The following is a 12,039-nucleotide window of genomic DNA, read 5'->3' on the forward strand; positions in this document are numbered from 1 at the left end:
GTCTACTGTGAGTAGGAGAGTAAGGAATTAGATTATATCTGTATACAGAATGAGCATGCCTGCTAAGTGAGCCATTGATCATAAAGACGGGTGGCGATTAGTTATAAAAGGTTATTCAGGGTTCATTGCATTGATTGCTGAAGATTGTTGAGGAAGTGCCACGGCAAATGTAATGGAAATGTCTTGCTTAAATGTAAGTTAATGTTGGGAGAATTCACCTAGCCAAGAACCTGTTTATTTATAATCGCTTCAAGTGAAACTGTGGAATAATCAGAGTATAGATAAAGGCTGGAAATTATCATTAAGTTCCTTCTGACTAGAGGGGAATGTGCCATTGATGGTATTTGTAAATGTGATTGTGCTAACAGACTAATGCAGTGCAGTTTTCAAACAGAACCAAAATATTGCAAAGAAAATACGAGGTATCACGAAGAGAATTTTATAAAACAGCCCGTATTTTTCTAAACTGGTGTAGTGTCCTTATTTTTGAGTGGATGGACGTTATGTTACTGGAGGGTGTGGCGCAAACTTAACACATGTACCTTTGGGATAAGCCTACTTACTTTGTGCCAAGCTACCCTATGTAGACTGGTAACCCTAGGTCCAACATAATTGGTGTCTAGCGGTGGTATGAGAACTGTGTTTGCGTCCACTCTATAGTAACAAAGTGTATTCCGCCGGCCTACACCTGGAGTTTTCTCCTGGCGGACTCCCTAATTATATTTTTGTTTTTCCAAATTTACTCCTGGTGGTGGGTGGAGGTAGCTTCTAATTACCCTCTAAACTATTCCTTCCAAGTGGCTGTCCCGAAACTCTCTTGGCAAAAATGGAATTTGCACTGGAGGAGTTAGAAACCTATACTGTGGCTCAACTCCGAGAATTTTGTCAGAATATGGGAGTGTTCTTCAAGCGTGGTGCTAAGAAGGGGGAACTCCAAACCAGTTTGAGGGCATGGGCGGCAGTGCACCCAGAGGGGAAGGAGGAGGAAGAGGAGGAGCGGGACGCGGTCATCGGGATAGATGAGTTGTACCAGTCTGAGAGGGAGAACCTACTGACAGGTCCCAGAACACTCTCAAGAGAGGGCAGCAGCGTCTCCGCGAGAAGCTTGACTGAAGCCGAACTAGCGGACAGGAGGGAGGAGAGACAGTTAAGATGGGAGTTGGCAAAATTGGAGAAGGCAAGAGAAGAGAGTAGGCTAGCTCATGAGTTGAGCCTCAGAGAATTAGACTTTAAGGCCCTGCAAGTAGGGACTTCCAATTCTCCAAATGGTGGCAGCGAACCTAAGGATTTGACCAGGGAACCCAGACCCTATTTACCAAAGGACGTAGTCGCCAGTTACAGCACAGGGGATGATATCACCAAGTGGCTGGCTGCCTATGAGGTCTCCTTAAGAGCCCATGGGATACTGGAGAAACACTGGGGGGGTGGCTTGTATAAGTACATGCCGCCTGCAGGGAGGGACACACTCTTGGCCCTGGAGCAGGGGGAGCAAACCCACTACCCCACCATGAAAGTGGCGCTAATCAGAAAGTTTGGACTGACTCCAGAAAAATACCGTCAAAAATTTAGGGGTAGTCACAAACTAGGCACACAGAATTGGGTGGATTTCTTGGACTACGCAAAGAAGGCATTAGAGGGTTGGGTGCAAGGTAGCGAGGTAGGAGACTATGAAGGGTTGTATGACCTTATTCTCAAGGAGCACCTACTCGAGAAATGTTTTCCCGAGCTGCGTCAACACCTGGTGGACAGCAAGCTGGACAACCCCCGGAAGCTTGCAGGGGAGGCGGACATCTGGGCAAGTACCCGGGTGTCCTCAAAGGGGACTGGAGGGGATTCCCAAAGGGCCGGACAGGGCGCCCCCCCCCAGAAGAAAGAGGGGGAGATAAAAAGAGGGAGTTCTCAAAAGGCCCCCAAAACAGTTTCCAGGGAAAGGAACAGGATTCACCCCTAAGTCTAACCCTTATCCTGGCCAAAGTCAGCAGCCAGGGTTGTCCACTGCTTTGAGTGTGGTGGTTTTGGACATTATAAGGGAGATGTCAAGTGCCCAAAGAGACCACCCCCTCCCACCGGAGGAAAAGCCCCGGGAGTAGCTAGTGTAGTGCTCGGGGAGGAGTTGCCCTTAGATAAGAGGGGTGAGTGGGCGGGTGTCACCTTAGTGTCCCTGGGAGATCGGGAAATGGTTCCTAAGATCCAGGTGCCCTCAAATACTGTAAAGTATGGGCAGTGGGTCACCATCAATGGCCAAAGAGGGGAGGCTCTGAGAGACACAGGAGCCAGTATGACTATGGTAAGGAGTCAACTGGTGTCTCCAGAGCAGGTGATTCCACATGTACTCCACCCCGCTGCGATGGCTGACGGCAGATTGGGCCACTACCCTGTGGCCGAGGTTCCCTTTGAGTGGGAAGGGGTTGCAGGTTCACTTCGAGTTGCCGTAAGCCCTGCCGTGCCAGTCGATTGTCTGTTGGGTAATGACATGGAGCACAATGCTTGGAAGGAGGTGGAATACCGGACTCATTCGGAGATGCTGGGTACACCTGACTGGGCCTGTGCAAGCACAAGGTCCGCGACTACCCGGAGAGGGAGTTCGCCTGGGCTGGAGCCTGGAACAATGGCCCAGCCCGCTGCCAAAAAGGGAAAGAACCGAGGTCAGGAGAAGCCTGCTTCGGCTTCCACGCCCCATGAGACAGATCGGCCACCTGCGGTGGTGGACCAGGAGTCCGTGGAGTGGGAAGTAGTCTCCCTGGAGGACTTACCTATCCCTGCTGAGTGGCATGTGGAAGGAGGGCCTACCAGGGAGGAGCTCTGTAAGGGCCAGAAGGAGTGCCCTACCCTTGAGGGACTGAGGCGACAGGCCGAAGCCCAGGCAGCAGGGAACGTTGCTAGGAACTACCATATTTACTGGGAGGACGGACTCCTCTACAGTGAACCGAAGGTACCTCTGCCCGGTTCATCACGGGCCTTGGTAGTCCCTCAACGGTACCGAGCCTTTCTTTTAGAACTGGCTCATGAAATTCCCTTGGCAGGACACTTAGGACAGGACAAGACCTTTGCCCGGCTTGTCCCCCACTTTTACTGGCCGCAGATGAAAGTGGCATCCGACACATACTGTCGGACGTGTGTATCCTGCCAAGCCAGTGGGAAGACAGGGGTGAAGCTGAAAGCTCCCCTGGAACCACTTCCTGTCGTTAGCACCCCCTTCGAAAGGGTGGGCATCGACATTGTGGGGCCATTGGATCCACCAACTACAGCTGGTCACAGGTTTATCCTGGTTCTGGTGGATCACGCCACGCGGTACCCAGAGGTAATTCCTCTGAGGACTGTCAGTGCACCTGTAGTGGCTAGGGCCCTGATGGGGATCTTTACCCGAGTGAGTTTCCCCAAGGAAGTTGTGTTCGACAGGGGGACCAACTTCATGTCAGCGTACATGCGGGCGATGTGGAAGGAGTGTGGAGTTACCTACCGGTTCACCACTCCTTATCACCCCCTGACCAATGGTCTGGTGGAAAGGTTCAATAAGACCTTGAAAGGCATGATAAGAAGTCTGCCTGAGAGCCTGCGGATGAAATGGGACGTCCTCCTACCCTGTTTGCTGTTTTCCTACAGGGAAGTGCCACAGAAAGGAGTGGGCTTCAGCCCCTTCGAGCTTCTGTATGGACACCCTGTGCGTGGACCTCTCAGCCTGGTGAAGGACGGATGGGAAAAGTCTCCCAGGAAGCTTCCCCAGAATGTGGTGAGCTACATGCTGGCTTTCCGGAGCCAAATGGCAAAGTTGTGGAAGCAAGCTTCTGACAACCTGGAAGCCAGCCAAGCAGTGATGAAAGAGTGGTATGACCACAACGCTCACCCGGTGGAGTTGGAGCCTGGCCAGAAAGTGTGGGTGATGGAACCTGGAGAGCTAAGTGCCCTTCAGGACCGCTGGACAGGCCCCTTTGAGGTGTTGGAGAAGAAGGGAAAGGCCACCTACCTGGTGGATCTTAAGACCCCTCGACAGCCCCTACGGGTGCTGCATGCCAATCGCCTCAAACCCCACCATGAGAGGCCCGAGGTCATCTTGATGATGGTGACTGGTGGTGCAGAGGAAGCGGAAAGCGAGCCTCTCCCGGATCTCTTTTCGTCTCATGAAAAGGATGGGTCGGTGGAGGGAGTGATTCTCTCCCCATCTCTAACTCCTGAGCAATGAGAGGACTGCCACCAGGTCTTGGAACAGTACTCCTCGTTGTTCTCCCTTGTCCCGGGAAGGACCCACCTGTGTACCCATGATGTGGACACAGGGGACAGCCCACCAGTGAAGTCTAAGACCTACCGGCTGTCAGACAAGGTGAAGGCCAGCATCCACGGTGAAGTTACCAAGATGCTGGAGCTAGGAGTCATTGAACCTTCTAATAGCCCCTGGTCCAGTCCGGTGGTTCTGGTACCAAAAGCTGCCCCACCAGGCACCACTCCAGAATTGAGGTTCTGTGTGGATTACCGGGGACTGAACTCAGTGACCAAGACTGATGCACATCCGATCCCTAGGGCGGATGAAGTTATTGACCGGCTGGGAGCTGCCCAATACCTGAGTACCTTTGACCTTACTTCAGGGTACTGGTAGATCTCCCTTACAGATGGAGCAAAGGAAAGGTCAGCCTTCTCCACGCCAGAGGGCCACTACCAGTTCTGTGTGATGCCCTTTGGGGGCTCAAGAACGCCCCTGCCACTTTTCAGCAGCTGGTGAACCAGGTCCTCTCTGGAATGGAGGCTTTCTCCGCTGCTTATCTGGATGACATTGCCGTCTTCAGCAGCAGTTGGGAGGACCATTTGTGTCACTTGCAAGCTGTTCTCCAGGCCCTGAAACAGGCTGGCTTGACAATCAAGGCCAGTAAATGTCAGATCGGACAGGGGTCGGTTGTGTACCTAGGCCACTTGGTGGGTAGGGGAACAGTGCAGCCCCTCCAGGCAAAGATTGAGGCAATCATGGCCTGGGAGCCCCCCAAGACCCAAACGGAGGTCCGAGCTTTCCTGGGCCTCACAGGTTACTACCGTCGCTTTGTGAAGGGGTATGGCACTATTGTAGCGCCCCTCACTGAGCTCACATCTAAGAAACAACCTCGACGGGTAGTCTGGACGGAGGCTTGTCAGCAAGCCTTTGAGAAGCTGAAACAAGCAATGTGTGCAGCACCGGTCCTGAGGGCCCCGGACTTCTCCAAGGAGTTCATTGTTCAGACAGACGCATCAGAGCATGGCATTGGGGCAGTGTTATCGCAACTCAATGAAGAGGGTCTGGATCAGCCTGTTGTCTTCCTGTCAAGGAGATTGCTTCCCCGGGAACAGAAGTGGAGTGCAATAGAGCGGGAGGCCTTTGCGGTGGTATGGGCTCTGAAGAAGCTGCGGCCATACCTTTTTGGCTCGCACTTCCTGGTTCAGACTGACCACCGACCTCTTCATTGCCTGATGCAAATGAAGGGAGAGAATCCCAAGCTGTTGAGATGGTCCATCTCCCTACAGGGAATGGACTTCCGGGTGGAACATCTGCCTGGAGTGGACCACGCCAATGCAGACGGTCTCTCTAGGTATTTCCGCCTTAGTGATGAGGACTCCCAAGGGGTTGGGTAGCTCTCCCCACTTTCAGATGGGGGGGACGCGTGTTAGACCTGTCTGCCCTTAGGGTAGTCCCTCCTATTTGTTATTTATTTTTTGTCCCCTTTTTGCCCCTCAAACCCTTCCTTTTTGATGTCCCCTGGAATTTTTAAGGTGTTGACCTGGGGGTTAGGTATTCCTTGACCCCATGGTTCCTCTAGGACTAGAAATCCCTCCTTTTCTAGGGCAAGTTTAGCCACACAAAATGGTGCCAATAACTGCCATAACTGTCTTACCTCAGGGACTGACCCATAGTCTAGTGTGAGGTTCTGGAACCTTCTGGACCACTCTGGAACCTGGGGCACAGGCTATATATAGGGAGACTGTGTGGCGGCCATTTTGTGAAGACACTGGACTGACGAGGTGGACTGGAGTCCAGGCTGCTGACTGTGGAGGGTATCGCACATAAGGGGTTGATTGCCTCTCGAGGCTGCTGCTCTTATAGTGAATGCTGCCCCCCAGCTGTTGACCTCACCCAGTCGCGAATCAAGCACCCTGGACCAGTTTCCCATATCACAGGAGGGAGATTTCCCTGACCAGGACGTGTGAGGGGAGCCAGAACAGTTGTCAAGGTGGAGAGTGCTGAAACCCCCACTAGAAGAGTGGCCTGCGCGACATTGACCCTCGACGCCTTATTTTTACCCGGAGCGACAGTGTGACTAAGTGTCCCCAGGTGCAGCCCCTAAGGCATTGGGGTCCTACGCAGGTGGTTGGAAGCTCACGAGGTAAACCCCCCCCCCCCGCAGTCAAAGCGGGAGAGAATCACGCCCCCCTCTATTCGTGACGAGACTTTGCCACTCACCACGGTAGCTTCCCGGTGAGCGGGATTCCAGGAGAGGGTTCCGAGGTGCGGCGGCCGGTGATCTTACTTCGGGGCCAGGTCGGCTGGTGCCGCGGACCGGCCTGTGGAGAGGAAGCCGGGCCGCGCTGTCAGGAAGTCGAGGCGGAGCTGGGAGAGACGCGGGCGGAGTCGGAGGCTTCTGCCCTTGCGCGTCACACTCCCGCGTCTCTGCTGTCAGCCCAAATCACACGGGGAAAATAGAAAGAGGTCATCAGGTGGAGCGACGGAAAGTCTGTGGCCCTACTTCATTCAAGTAACCAAAAGTACCGAAGCCTGCAGGTGAGGCGCTTGGGGTAACGTGCCGAAGCTGAGGTGCGTGGTCTTGCGCTTCAGACACCGTTCCGAGGAGAACGAAGGTACTGTTCTGCCGGCTAACGAGACTCGAGCGGATTCTGCTAGTCGGAAGGGGAGGGTGAGATCTGATCAGCTGTAAACAGGAATGAAGGGAGCGAACCTGACATCCCGTGTGTGGATGGTAAATTGAGAACCACAGGTGACTCAGCAGTGGCAAAGCTTCTTGAGGCATCTGGTGTGGATCAGCTATCTGGATGAGTGACTGCAGCAGAGGAATTAGCCCAAAATGCTTATAGTAAACGGTCCTTCTTACAAGTAGGAGCTCGGTCTGACCTCCTGCCTGTGGGGGAGTTATTCTATTTGGTATTGTAATCCCAGCATGTTCATTAGAGTTCCCTCAGCTTAGGAACCTGAATAGTCTACTGTGAGTAGGAGAGTAAGGAATTAGATTATATCTGTATACAGAATGAGCATGCCTGCTATGTGAGCCATTGATCATAAAGACGGGTGGCGATTAGTTATAAAAGGTTATTCAGTGTTCATTGCATTGATTGCTGAAGATTGTTGAGGAAGTGCCACGGCAAATGTAATGGAAATGTCTTGCTTAAATGTAAGTTAATGTTGGGAGCATTCACCTAGCCAAGAACCTGTTTATTTATAATCGCTTCAAGTGAAACTGTGGAATATTCAGTGTATAGATAAAGGCTGGAAATTATCATTAAGTTCCTTCTGACTAGAGGGGAATGTGCCATTGATGGTATTTGTAAATGTGATTGTGCTAACAGACTAATGCAGTGCAGTTTTCAAACAGAACCAAAATATTGCAAAGAAAATACGAGGTATCACGAAGAGAATTTTATAAAACAGCCCGCATTTTTCTAAACTGGTGTAGTGTCCTTATTTTTGAGTGGATGGACGTTATGTTACTGGAGGGTGTGGCGCAAACTTAACACATGTACCTTTGGGATAAGCCTACTTACTTTGTGCCAAGCTACCCTATGTAGACTGGTAACCCCAGGTCCAACAACAATCATGTTAACAAACATGCAAAATCAGGTGGTATCATTGCTAAACTGGGGTGTACAACCTTTACAATGCAACTTTTACCACGCAGTGCCTTTACGACGCAACTTTTACAACGCAAACGATTACAACGCATTGCGCTGGGGGGCGCTCTATGATAGGGAATATATTTAATTTACTATCCAACACCTTCCCTACTATCCACGGGGCCTGGAGTTGGAATAGTAAATTAAATAAATCACTATCCAGCGCCTAAAAGCACTATGCGTTGTAACGGTATTCATTGTAAATACCGCGTTGTAAAGGCATGCGATGTAAAAGTATGCGTTGTAACGTCATACATCCCTAAACTGGTCTCGAGTTTGTGAAAGAAAATGCTGTAAGCTCAGTGATCAACACAAATCAACTATGAGTGAAACAAAATAAAATAAAATAAAACTAAACCAAGGTTGAATCCCAATTACTTAGACTGCTCTTCGTGTATTGTTCGCTACACTTACTTGTCTATTTTTCATGCACCTAACGTCAAAAAGCAAGAATAACATTACATGCAGTTCCAACATCCTAGTTCGTACTTACGGAATTGAGAGTCAACGCTCTATAGACAAGACAAACGACATTAACAGATGAACATTTGACAAATTGAATGAATTTTTTCATAATATGATGTAAAATGGGAAACTTGGGAATGACCCATTCAGGTCAAAGTTGAAGAGTGCACACAACCTCCAAAGGTGGGGAGCCTCCACCTTTTCTAGAAATCAATCTTATAAGAGTGTTCTTAGACATAACACTTTGGAAGGAGTGCACTACAATGATAAGTGGAATACAGGATTAAACTCAGAAATAAATGTGAGTGCACCAACGGATCTAATATAGTTTATTTAAGCATTGCCCAGTTAGTTTATCATTCATTAGTGCCAGATTGTCGATATGTAATAACTCAACATCAAGTTCAAATAATGTTCAGGAACCACTGCTTCTCTTCTATGTTACAGCTCAAGAGGAATGGTGGATGCCGAGGGTTCCTTGTTATGTCACAAGCTAATTATCCTAAATGAGTGCAGAGGTAAACGACCTTTAGTGCGCGGCTGCTAGTGCTCATACCATTATTTCGCAAGTGTTACTACGCCTGCGATGTTACAACTAATACCATTAGTACGCAAGTTGTTACATCGCAAGCGTTGTAATGGTACGTTCTATCCACATCTTTGTGGCGCTTCTGTTTCCAAACAACGACGTGCAGATCTGACGTCGCTGGAAGCCGGAGAAGAGAGGAACCAAGGAGGAGAGAGGTAAGTGTAGTTTTTTTGGGTGGAAATTCAAGGCGATGCGCTGCCCCCACATGAACCATGTAACCAACGTAAAAGATGGGACACTCAGCCTAAAACACAACAGAACTAGACTATCACTGTTGTGTTTTAGGCCGAGTGTCCCATCTTTTATGTTGGTTACATGGTTCATGTGGAGGCAGCGCATCGCCTCAAACTTCCAGCCATTCCCACACTTCCTCAGGTGTATCGGAGAAGTGTACCTTCCCCGGTGCCAATACTTTCAGTTTCGTGGGGTACAGGAGCATATACTGATATTGGAGGGTTGGTAGCTTCAGTTTTACCCCTAGGTAGGATTTCAGTAAGTCCTGCACTTGTTTAGTGTAGTTATGGTATATGGTGATCTTGGCAATATCATAGTGTAGGTCAGGATGTTCCTGTGCCACCCGGAGGATAGTATCTCTGTCCCACAAATTAAGGATTTGGGCGATTATGGACCTCGGTGGCAACCTCGGGGGTGGCGGCACCAGGGCCCTATGTGCACTCTACACTACGTAGAAGTCAGACAGGCCCTGAGGGTGAAGTTCGGTGCGGACCCAGGTCTACAGGAACTGTTCAGCTGGGACCCTTTCCCCTCGTTCCGGGAACCCCAAGATGCATATGTTGTTTCGCCGAGACCGTCCTTCCGCATCCTTGGCTCTCTGTTCCACAGCTTTACAGACCGCTGACATATGTGCCATTTGGTGTTTGAGGGTGGACACCTCCCCCTGCAGATATGCAATATTGCATTCCACGGACGTCACTTTGTCTCCCACTTTGCGTAGGTCCATCCACAGCAAATCACATCTATGGACACTGTCTGGATTTGTTGCATCAGTGCCACTCTGGAGCCCTGGATTGTGGCCAGCAATTCCACTCGAATGGGTTCTGCTTGTTCTTGTGGTTCTCCATCATCACAGGGGCCCGATTGCCGCATACGTCTCTTGAGTCGGGTGACGTACCATGGTGTATGGGGTAGTTGAGTTTGTAGACGTAGTGCGCACCACCTTGTCTTTACCCATACTGTGGCTCCCCAGAAGAGGGCACCATTAGTGAGCCGAGGTTTCAGTGATGTCCCTGGTAATCTACTGCCCAGCTCAATCCTCAAGGCCTATGTAGCCTATCCGCCATACGTGTTCATCTCACTGATCGTTATAATGCGGTCGGCCCAGCAAGCATCTCCTGGGCCCTGTGCCTCTGTTGCCCCAGGCCCTCCAATCCTAGGGCCCCTTCAGCTCCGCCACCGGGACTCTACCCACTTGCCACTGCTTGGGCAGATCACGTTGTCACTGAACACGCTCACCTGTGATTCACTCACTGGTTCTGTGTTTATCTACGCACCAGCGCTTCCAGAGGATGGTAGTCATACTGTGGCAATACCAAATGTGAACATAACAAACACACTCAGACTCTTTAAACATGCCTATTTCAAAGTTGAATATTCTGATAAAACAGTTTCCATTGAGTTAAGGCAGAAAAATAATGATTGTGAGTAAAATAAAGTGCTGCAATAATTCGGCAAAATTTCATTTTTTGTGCCGCAAAATTAGCAAATCTATGCCGCAATATCCTGGGGTGGTCTTATCACTCATACCCCAAATAACATTGCTTAGTTGCAATATTGCAGTTATTATTTTTACATTGTAGTTCTGCGAAGCAGAATAGTGCTCCACCTCCTTTGTTTCTTTTATCACCAGGAGAACCAAACATACCTTGGTCAAAAAGCTTTTTAATAATTATTGTGTGGGTCTAAATCCAATGACTGGGAAAAAAACTCAATATTATTGCATTGTTTAGGTACAGAAGGGCAAGACATTTTTTAAAATGTTTCACATTTATTGTATGAAGATGATGACAATGTAACTCCAAGCATAAATGATTTTGACAGTACCATTAAAATTAGACAATCTTTTTTTACCTAAGATTTCCAATATATTTGAGCAATGCCATTTTGGTATGAGACAAAAAGGGATGAAGAATCCGTAGAGAACTATGCTGTGCGCAATTAGCCTCTCCCTGCAATTCTGTAGAAAATTCTGAAGAAAGAATAAGAGGTAAATCCATGCTAAAACGCAAAAGTGATACAATTAGAGAAAATGTGGGTTTAAAGATAATCGTAGAGGCAAAATTAAAGATTTACCCTGATGATTGAATATATTTGAGCTTCCTGGTCCGTGGGAGGTATGTCCACATGTTAGTATTCTTAAAGTGTAAACCTAAGTTTGCTGAGCGTTGCGAGGATCCGCATTGACGATGTATCACATTGCTGAAGCGTTGGTTCTGAGATGCAGCAAGGCCTCAATGTGAGGGCCTATTGTCTTAAAAGGGTGCCTGCAAGGGATTTTATTTCAAAGAGTAAATCTCAAATGACAGATTATATACATCTGCTTATATGTCTGTCTCAACTTAATTAATATTTGTACTAATGATTTGCAAATAACAATGACTTGTAAGATATAGAAGAGAAAGCAACACGGGAACTTTATAGTATTCACAAAAGATTTTTATATAAATACAATAATTAAAATTGAAAGGGTACATGTATCAATTATGTGAATTAAACAGTGCATATGACAAATGAAAAAGGAGAATTTGACTTGTTCCTATATCTCATTTGTATCAACCCAAACCAAATACATATAAAAGACAAATGACACTTATTTTTCTTAAATAAAAATCACTTGTGTGATAAACAGTAATAAGGAGATGGGTATGGTCGTCGACGTTTCGGTCTTGTATGATATTATTCTGTCAGACCATCTTCGGGACAGTAAAATTCTTTTAACGCTGTGACCCCCTACAAAGACATAATATCAACTATTATATATATGCCTTAATTCATTGTTTCTTTCCAACATTTCATAGAACCCGTGTGCAAATTCAGAAACCAACATATCTCTAGTCGTTGCGATTATATACAATTGCGAATTATCCATTCATATAATAACCAAGTTA

The sequence above is a fragment of the Lissotriton helveticus genome, chromosome 4_1 (genome assembly GCF_964261635.1).
Source record: "Lissotriton helveticus chromosome 4_1, aLisHel1.1, whole genome shotgun sequence".
NCBI lineage: Eukaryota > Metazoa > Chordata > Amphibia > Caudata > Salamandridae > Lissotriton > Lissotriton helveticus.